Raw genomic sequence first — 10,433 nt, forward strand, 5'->3', positions numbered from 1 at the left:
ATAAGAATAGATGACTTCATATAAGACTTTTAAATTTACTTCTTGGAATGTGAGAGGAATGGTAAAAGTGGTTAAACTAAAACAGGTTATTACCAGGCTTAAACAACTTGAGTCATCAATAGCGTTTATCCAAGAGACCCATTTACTCAGAGAGGATCTGGTGAAAGTACGTAGGAGATGGCCAGGCAAAGTGCTAGCATCCTGTTGCCCTTCGCACGCGAGAGGGGTTATGGTGTTAATTCATAATTCAGTGCCTTTCCAAGTAAATAACACTATTTATGATAAAGCTGGCAGATTTTTGGTGGTTCAAGGAACTCTCTTGAAAGAGAATTTCAATTTAGTTAATGTTTATGGCCCTAATGATGATAACCCTTCATTTTTTGAGAATTTATTTCTATTGATAGCTACCCTTCCTGGTAGGATAATATTGGCAGGTAGGGATGGGTATCGAAAACCGGTTCTTGTTGAGAACCGGTTCCCACTGTTTCAATTCCTTGGAATCGTTTGCCATTTTTGCAAACGATTCCCTTATCGATTCCAGTCGCCCCGAATGACGTCACCACGTTGCGGAGCGTCATTTACCTGGCAGGAAACACGGCGCCTAAGCGGCTCAAACGCTCAAAAGTTTGATTATACTTTATGAGAACCGATGACAACAGGGCAACTTGCAAAGTAGATATTTCATTTAAGGGAGGAAACACTACGAATATGCAAAAGCATTTGCTCACAAAACACGCGATGACACGCGTTTTTAATTCCGCTCCGGACTCGTGACTCTCAACCCAGCAGCAGCGCTAACGTTTGCACGTCCTCTCCCGTTAATGTGGCAGGTAAATAATCAACTAACAGTGCATATTATGTTAGCGCAATCTGCCTTATTACAAGACCTGCCATTACTGTACATGTAGGTGACCATGATGAGAGAGACAGACAGAGTCTGGCTGGCGCTCGCTGGTAGTTCTCGCTGCAGTCTACTGGTAGCGTCTCCTTTCAGGCCAGGATAGACTAATGTCACCGAGCAGTGTCTAAGTTTGTGGTAAAAGGCTTGCACCCATTTGCCACAGCAGATTCCCCCGATTTTTGGTAAGTGAATGTGTTTAATTGTGGGCAGGGACATTACTGGATATTCTTGTGTAATTGCCACAGAACAATTTATGTTATACTTTGTTATTGCTACAGAAGAATGTTGCAGCTTTAAGGCAGGGATGACTCCTGGAGTTGCTTTCTCACTGCATATGCTTTATTTCACAATCAGATCGATTCGATAACAAAAACATACAGCAGCTCCTCTCCTACTCCTAGCCCTTCGCTGCGGTGGAAAAAAGAACGACTTCAATCCCCTTCAAGGAACATACGTACAAAATAGTTTTCCTGATACACCAATGGGGCGTTCAATGCCATCTTGTAAATATGAGTACTCTGGCAGAGTAACAGTTCAAATGAAAAATACACCAGAACAAACAAGCAAACAAAAAAAGAAGTGTGGGGTACCTTTGAACCAATGAACAAAGTATAACAATTTATACTTTTTAACATAACCCGACCCCGTCAATATGTGATATGTCTCACAAGAATATTTATTTTATTATTTTACATTTACAATTTTTTTTCCTGGGGACCCTGTGACACCCCATTGAAGGCTGGATCTCTCAAGATCTCACTGTTGGGTTTGTAAGGCCATGTTACTCCTAAATTTCTATCTTGTTCAAAGAGAAGATATAAAACAAAGCTCTGAGCTAATCGACCTTAGTGTTCTCCTTTTTTTAAAAAAAAAAAAGAATCGATAAAGAATCGAATCGTTAAACAGAATCGAAAATGGAATTGGAATCGTTAAAATCTTATCAATACCCATCCCTATTGGCAGGTGACTTAAATTGTACTCTGGACCCGAAGCTTGACCGCTCATCAGGGATAGACACTTCACACTCTCAAACACGAAAAAAAATACAACAATATTTGAAAGATCTGAACCTCTGTGATCCATGGAGAATTCAAAACCCCAATAAAAGGGAATTCTCATGCTATTCAGCAGTATTTAAATCCCACTCCCGAATAGATTATTTTTTAATCTCCTCATCTTTGCTACCCAATATAACTAAGTGTATATATGACAGCATTGTGTTGTCAGATCATGCCCCAACCTCACTATTTTATGAGGTAGAACAAGTGAATAGCCACTCAAACAAGTGGCGCTTGCACCCTAAATGGATACATGATTCTGACTTTATGAAATTTGTAGGAGAACACATTGATCTCTACTTCTCAATTAATACAATTCAAACAACTGCAGCCGTAAGGTGGGAAGCTTTTAAGGCATATATTAGAGGACAAATGATAAGTTTCACCAGTTCTAAATTTAACAAATTCAAACAGACAATGAACGAATTAGACAATAAAATTAGAGAATTAGAGAGAGAAGTTAACATAGATGATTCAACACAGAAAAAACAGGAGTTATTGACCCTTAAAGCTAAATACGAGGAGCTGTCTATGCTTAAAGCTGAAGATGGTTTAATAAGATTGAAACAGACGTTTTATGATCAGGGTGAAAAGCCGGGTAGACTACTAGCTTGGCAGATAAAGAAACTTGAATCTGACAGAGCCATTAATATAATTAGGAACGATCAAGGGGAATTATCTACAGATCCCACAGAAATTAATAACACCTTTGTCTCGTATTATAAAACCCTATATAAATCTGACAGCCCACTGGACCTGGTAAGCCAAAGTGCTTTCTTGGATAGATTGATCTTTCCCTGTATTTCTGAGGATGTGAAAAATGAATTGGAGAGAGAAATAAATTTCAATGACGTTTCTGATGCAATTACGAACATGAGAGGTGGTAAGGCTTCGGGTCCTGATGGGCTTCCGATAGATATTTACAAGCTATTTAAAGCAAAATTAATTCCCCCATTATTAGATGTTTATTTGGAATCCTATGAAACAGGTCGCATCCCTGCTACATTTCGTAGTGCCCTGATCACTCTCATTCTAAAACCGAGCAAAGCGCCAGCCGAAAGTGGTTCTTACAGACCCATATCGCTGTTAAATTCTGACTCCAAAATCATAGCTAAGGCTTTGGCTATGAGGCTGGAGAGGGCTCTTCCAGCCATTATACACGGAGATCAAAATGGTTTCGTTCAAAATCACCAGGGGTTCCACAATGTGAGGAGAGTTCTCAATATAATCCACGAATGTGAAGAGTTACCTGATACTGCAATACTATCACTCGACGCGGAGAAGGCGTTCGATCGAGTTGAATGGCCCTATCTAATTGAGGTGCTTAAGCGTTTTGGATTTGGTGATCACTTCCGCCGATGGATTGAAATTTTACTTGCTGATTCGGTTGCAATGGTATCTACCAATAGTCTCATTTCTAGTCCTTTTGAGCTATCTCGAGGCACCAGGCAAGGGTCTCCGATTTCACCTCTGCTTTTTGTACTAGCCATGGAACCTTTAGCGATAGCAATTAGATCACATCCCTCGATCCATGGTATTAAAATCGGGGAGATGCTACACAAAATTGCAATGTACGCTGACGATACTGTTGTGTTTCTATCACACCTTGCAGAATCAATACCATCTCTCCTGAAGCTATTCGATCAATTTAGCAGTTTCTCTGGGTTCAAAGTGAACGAAGAAAAATCATCCATTATGTTTTTAAATATGAACGAGAGGTTGAAACCAGTTGTATCCCACCCATTTGTGAATGCCGCAGAGGGATTTAAATATTTAGGCATCAGAGTAACCCCAACAATAAGCAATCTTAGTTCAGCCAATTATGAGCCCCTGGTGGTAGGGTTGTCGGATGAGATCACTAGATTAATATCATTGCCTCTTTCTTTACTGGGAAGAATAAACATAGTAAAGATGACTATATTACCTAAATTCCTATATATCTTTCAGTCAATTCCGCTGGCCCCTCCTCCTTCTTTTTTTTCCAAGACCAGAAAGCTTCTTTCTAATTTCATCTGGAACAATAGGAAGCCAAGACTCAGACTCTCCCTCTTGTATTTACCATATGATAGGGGAGGACTACAGTTTCCAAATTTAAAATGGTACTATTGGGCTGCTCAGCTGAGGACCACTATGTTTTGGTTTTCAAACGATATTTCCCTTCCCTGGTTAGCAACTGAAAGAATGTCCTCAAAGGGTCTGTCGTTAAATAGCTATTTATACTCAGCACCCTTTAAAACTTTTTTTTTTTTTTTTTTTTTTTTTTTCCTAAATGACATCAGAAACAGCAGTATGCGACATTACGTGATGGCAGAGCTTCAGTTCATCCTTTGTCTTTTTTTTTTTTTTTTTTTTTTAATAAATAGGACAGGGGGAATGAATGAGAGAAAGAGGGGGAGAGAAAGAAAGAAAACCAAAGGGGAGAAGAGACGGTGAGAAGGGGGGGGAAGAGAGAGGAAAAAAAAAAAGAACTCCTGGGTCACCTGTATGGAGAAAAAAAAAAACAAACAAAAAAAACAAACAGAGGAGACAGCAAACAACAAAGAGTAACATAATAATAGAGAAAACAAAGCACCATCACAATAAACTAGCTAGTCATAGATATCAATATTTACTAAATAATAAACGATATTGTGCAGCACGCAAGAGAGACAGCGCACAGTGTGCTTTGAGGCAGCAGCCAAGAAAGCTTTAGTCCGCGTCTGTGAATACCCATGTGTGCATACCTGTGTGGATCAGCATGCTTGCATTCCAAAGGTTTCTCCATGTAATGATCTGCTAGGGAGTGTGGGGGGGCCACAGCCCCGTCCTCCAGGGTGTGAAGCGGTATGGAGGAGATCAAAACTCCAGACATCCAGAGGCCCCCAGAACACAAGAGCACCCTTTAAAACTTTAAAGAAAATTACTACTAATCCCTTTGTAAAAAACACTGTTGTTGTTTGGCATGAAGTACAAAAAATGTTGAATGAATCTTCTGGGTTGTCCTGTTTCTCCCCAATTTGGGGTAATGAACTCTTGGCCCCGGCTAAGAATGACATGGGCTTTAAAGCTTGGCTGAACAAGGGCATTGCGAAACTACAGGACGTATATGAGGAATATTCTCTAATGTCATTCAGTGAATTAAGGGCAAAGTTTGATTTACCGCAGAAACACTTTTTTAAGTATCTGCAACTTAGAAGTTTTATTCTGGCACACTTAAACAATTCAGTGCACCAACCCTCACTCTCCATCCTAGAAACTCATGTTACAAAAAACTGTTTTGGTAAAAGACTGGTGTCCCAGTTTTATAGCCTGTTAGTTGAACACCATAAGGATAACTCTGATAGTAAAAGACGGGAGTGGATTAATGACTTACAAGAAGATATTTCATATACTGAATGGGGTAAAATATGTTCAAAAACACACACTCAGACCATTAACACTCGTTTGAGAATGATACAATTTAATTGGATAATGCGAACATACATATCCCCTGTACAATTAAATAAATTTGATCCTAATATAATTGATCTATGCTATAAGTGTAATAGGCATCAGGGTACACTATATCACTGCCTGTGGAAATGTGAAGAGATCCAAAAATTTTGGAGCTCTGTGTTAAAATATATCTCTCAGATCACAACTTCTCCTGTACCGCTTTGCCCTAAGTTATGCATTTTAGGCTTGTATCCAGATGACTACTCTGTCTTGTGAGGAAAGAAAAATGGTCGATCTTTGTTTGCTACAGGCCAAACGCTGTATCGCCTTATGCTGGAAGAATGTTGGTTGCCCCTCTTTTAACCACTGGTTAAATAACTTAACATCGAGTTTAGCTCTTGAGAAACTGACCTATATTGTTAGAAAGAAGGCTTCTGAATTTTACAACATCTGGAAGATATTTTTGGATCTACTGAGGAGTGGGGATGTGGGGGGGGGGGGGGGGGGGGGGGCGGGCGGTGAGTGAATAAGACAACTAGATAATGAATAATGTCTGACTTGCTGTTGGGAATATACTATGTAACCTATATTATGATTTATTTTTTTATTTTTGTTTATTTATTTATTTTTATTTATTTTTTATTTATTTTTATTTTTTTAATTGTATTTATTCGTATGGTTTAATTTAATTTATTTAACTATGCATTTATTTGGAACCCTTTAGGATTAACACTTCAATTATCGTTATTACTATTACTATTATTATTATTATTATTAGTGTTGTTACTATTATTATTATTATTTTAATGACTGCCATACGTTCATTTTATGTTGGTGTTGATACTGTTGAAAAAACAAATAAACATACGTTTAAAAAAAAAAAAAAAAAATACAGTTAAAAACTGTAGAAACACAAAAATAAACAGTGCGTCATAAAACTGTATGATTGTTGTTACAGTGAAACACACATGTGGGGACTCGGGCTTCACTCTGTCTGCTGTGTGTGGTCTCTGGGGGGCTGGGTGGGCTTGCCCTTCCCCAGCCAAACTACAGCTACACCCACAGGTTGGAGTAAACGCTCCTGAAATCTTAAAGTTTGTGTGTTTTCTGGAAAACAAAGACGTGTTGTTGATTCGGAAACAATTTCTTTGCTCTGGTCGATAAACGTTCGTCCTCTCTCGCCAAATGTTAAAGCATGTTGTTGCACACAGGTGGGGATGCTCACATAGGAGGAAGTAGAACTACAATCAGGAACTCCAGAAAACCAACCTTCACACTAAAACAGGAAGTAACCAAAAGACTAAACACACAGAGACACCAACACTGACCCAGGGAGGAGAGTGAACAGAGACAGGAGAAGTAACCTGTAAGCAGGAAGCAGCGCTCTAAGAGTGTCCCTGAAACAAATGAGTCACATTAGAAACAGGTAAACAAAGAGCAGCGCAGCAGGAAGATGAAAGTGAGTCAGCGTCATGTTGATGAATCCAGGGTCCTGCACATTTTTAAACCTCACAGCTGGAACTCAGAATGACTGCAATGATGTCAGTCATGTATAGGGTCACACTTCATGTTTCTAGACTCTATCAAACCTTTAAAATGCTGTTGGACATCTTTAATGACAGAATCTCAGTAATGTTTCAGCGTAAAATGTAACCAGATTACAATCAAACTGTCTCTAAGTCCATGTAGTTTAAGTCTTACGGTGTGTTCACACCGAATGCGATAGAGGTGGCCAGAGCGTCAGGTTTACATGTAAAGTCAATGGAAAAAGCGCGATGATGAAATTGGGAAGCAGATTTGTATCGCGCAAACGCGTGAAACGGGCGTCAGTGTACCGCGTCTGCCGCGTTTGGCTCGCAAATAAAACCACACGCGTCAGTTTTTGTGTTGCATTTGTGCATACGCGCGTTTCGCGTCTACCGCTCGAGTTGGAAAGATCTGAACTCAAGCGTCAAATCACGCCACGACAACCAATCAGGAGCCTGCTGACGTGGCTCTGACCAAAGGGGAAATGGTCCAAGGGGCAGATCCAGCCAAAGCCCTTCATTCTTCATTCAGTATGGAGGAAAAGCTCATCACTGCCGTGGACCCTAGCAATCAGTCGTTTTCTGATGAGGCAGCAGCTCTCCAGGGCAGAAACAATGCTGTTATTTTTCTCCTCCTTCTCCCTGAGGCTCTTCCACTCCAAGCTGGGTCCTTTTTATTCCTGTCTCTCTGTAAAAAGTTAAATGTTATATATTTATGTTTAATGTTTTTGTTAGTGAATTTATATATTTTTTCCAATAAACATTTGTAATGACTAATGTCTCTGTTCTACTACACAGCAAATATTGGCACCCGACTTGACACAAGTAGAATTTATTTCATATTACACTAATAACAAAATATACCAATACAGTGGGATGCAAAAGTTTGGGCAACCTTGTGAAAAGTAATTATTTTCCTGTACAAATCGTTGGTTGTCACAATAAAAATTGTCAGTTAAATATATCATACAGGAGACACACACAGTGATATTTGAGAAGTGAAATGCAGTTCACTGGATTTACAGAAAGTGTTCAATAACTCTTTAAACTAAATCAAGAAGGTGCATAAATTGGCAACACAAAAAAAGAGAAATGAAATGAATATTTAGTGTATATCAATGTGTGTGTCTCCTATATGATATATGCAAGTGACATTTTTTACTGTAACAGCGATTCATACAGGAAAATAATGACTATTAATAAGGTTGCCCAAACGGTTGCATCACACTGTATATAGGAACATAGTGAAGACAAGTTATTTAAGAGAGTAAAGAGAGGTCAGTTTATTTTGGAGTAGAGCTGCATTTATTAAGAAAAATTAAAAAAGACAGGAACACTCTTTAGAGGTTTGTGGGTGGCTCTTAAAAGAGCCGTTGTGGGGAAGTCACTCAGACTTCAAACAGGCTACTCCTTTGGTTGCCAAGACACAGCTCCCTCCGCCAAGAAGTGGGCCATGAACTTCTCCCTCACCAGGACAGCCTCTCTGGAGGAGTTGTTTGCTGCTACATGACCCAGGCCTTGCAACGGCTCCACCACAGCAGGTGCCACACCCCTCACAGCAGGTGCCACACCCCTCACAGCAGGTGCCCCTCTCTCATCCAAACAGCGCAGAAAATTGTGGAGAACACAAGTTGCCTTCACGCATTTCTCCGCAATTTCAGGACGGAGCTCCATGGAGCGCAGATACAACCTCTACTGTGATGGAGAGAGGGAAGTTCCAGCGCTCCTGGAATCCCTCTGCAATGGACCGCCAGTCTGCAGTTGAAGGCACAGCCATGAAATCATCCACTAGACAGTCCCAGATGGCCGTCGCTACCTGGGAGATGATCTGGCTCACCGTGGACACACCAACTCGAAAACTGAATGCGATGGTCCTGAAGGTAGGGCTGTTTGATATAACGATATATATCGGATGACGATATAAAAACGTCTATCGTTTCATTTTACGCTGTCGTTTGTTTCGTGTTGTTGCAAAATAAACTGTTTACGACAATATTTTCTCATGGTTCTGATGGTCCCTGTAGTGGTTATATTCATTTCTTAAAGTTCTCTCTTTCTCTTATATTTAATATAACCGCACTACAGACGGACAAGGGCCTGTTTTTGTGCGTTGTGGTTAGCAACAACAACGGTAACACCATCGCGTGTCCGCTTGTTTATGTTCCACATAAACCTTTCACAATAAAGCTCAAGATCCTGTTGAGACTTTTCAAAATAAACTGAATCACATGAAAGAGCAGATTATTTACGGATGAGAAGTAAAAAGAGCCGCCAGGTGCTAAAAAATAAACCTTAGACTCAAACGTTAGAACAGGCTTTTCCCCGCAGCACGCCGTGTAATAAATACAAAGAAAACGGCGGCCATTACAACTTATGTCTAAAATGTATTGTTTCATGCATCGGTTAAAACACTCGACTCCAGCTACACGACGCGCAGCTGGAAACACTTCACGCAAGTCGAGCTGCCCGAGATTCACAGAATTGACAGAAAATGTTACATTTTTGTGATTTATATCGTTATCAGACGATAGATGTCTTATATCGGGATATGAGATTTTGGTCATATCGCACAGCCCTACCTGAAGGAGTCCCCGGTGGCAAGGAACCTGGACAAAATTGTTTAAAATTAGTATTATGTGTACTGCAGTTACAAAATACATTATTCCAATTCCAAAACACTTTTGTGATTCAGATTTAAATTACAAAGCATAAATCTTACATAAAACCTTTTGTAATTATAAGGATAATTACATAATGTATATTAGATATAATCTAAAACAGTCTGCAGGGATTATATACAAATATTCAACTATCCCAGAATTAAACCAGGTCTAAATAAAAGAAAGGAGTGAGTGTCACAACAAAGATTAACCCTGTGGTCCTCGTACGACAGTTTGATATCAGCAAACACCGAGAGCATACACTGATAGACACTACAGCCATGCTATCATTGCAAACACTGATAACAGCATAAATCGAATTAAATCGGGACTTGATGAGACCTTTCGAGTATCACTAGAAATATTATACACAGTCGTCTCCGTACCACAGTTTGCTTTCAGTAAACACCAACAGCATGCACTGTTATCATAGCACATCCATGTTACCAGTGTATAAACGGATGGTTTAGCATATATTAGCACAGGTATCAATAAAGGACTACCGTATTAAACACTTTTACTAACCTCAGGCAGACGGACAGGCGCTCTGCAGGTAGGATTGAGCGCCTGTAATTGGTGTCTAGGCGGGCGATGCTTGGACCAACGCGGGACAGCAGGTCCTCAAACTGGGCGAGGGGAAGATATCGCTGAAATAAACGTCATCCAGGCGCAGCTCCTGGAGCAAGTGGTGAAACTCACCAAACTGCTCACGCGTCTGGAGGACCTGATGGACCCAGGTACGGCGAGGACGTCCTTAACGCCGCTGCTCTGCTCTCCACAGTAAATAGAGAAGGGAGACTCTCTCTTCAAACGCTAGCTCGACAGCTGCCATGTAGCAAAGATACCGTCCGGCACAACTTCCTCCCACATCCCT

The sequence above is a fragment of the Mchenga conophoros genome, linkage group LG15 (genome assembly GCF_057382185.1).
Source record: "Mchenga conophoros isolate Kocher_MC1m ecotype Shallow Benthic linkage group LG15, M_conophoros_male_GT1.1, whole genome shotgun sequence".
Taxonomy (NCBI): Eukaryota; Metazoa; Chordata; class Actinopteri; order Cichliformes; family Cichlidae; genus Mchenga; species Mchenga conophoros.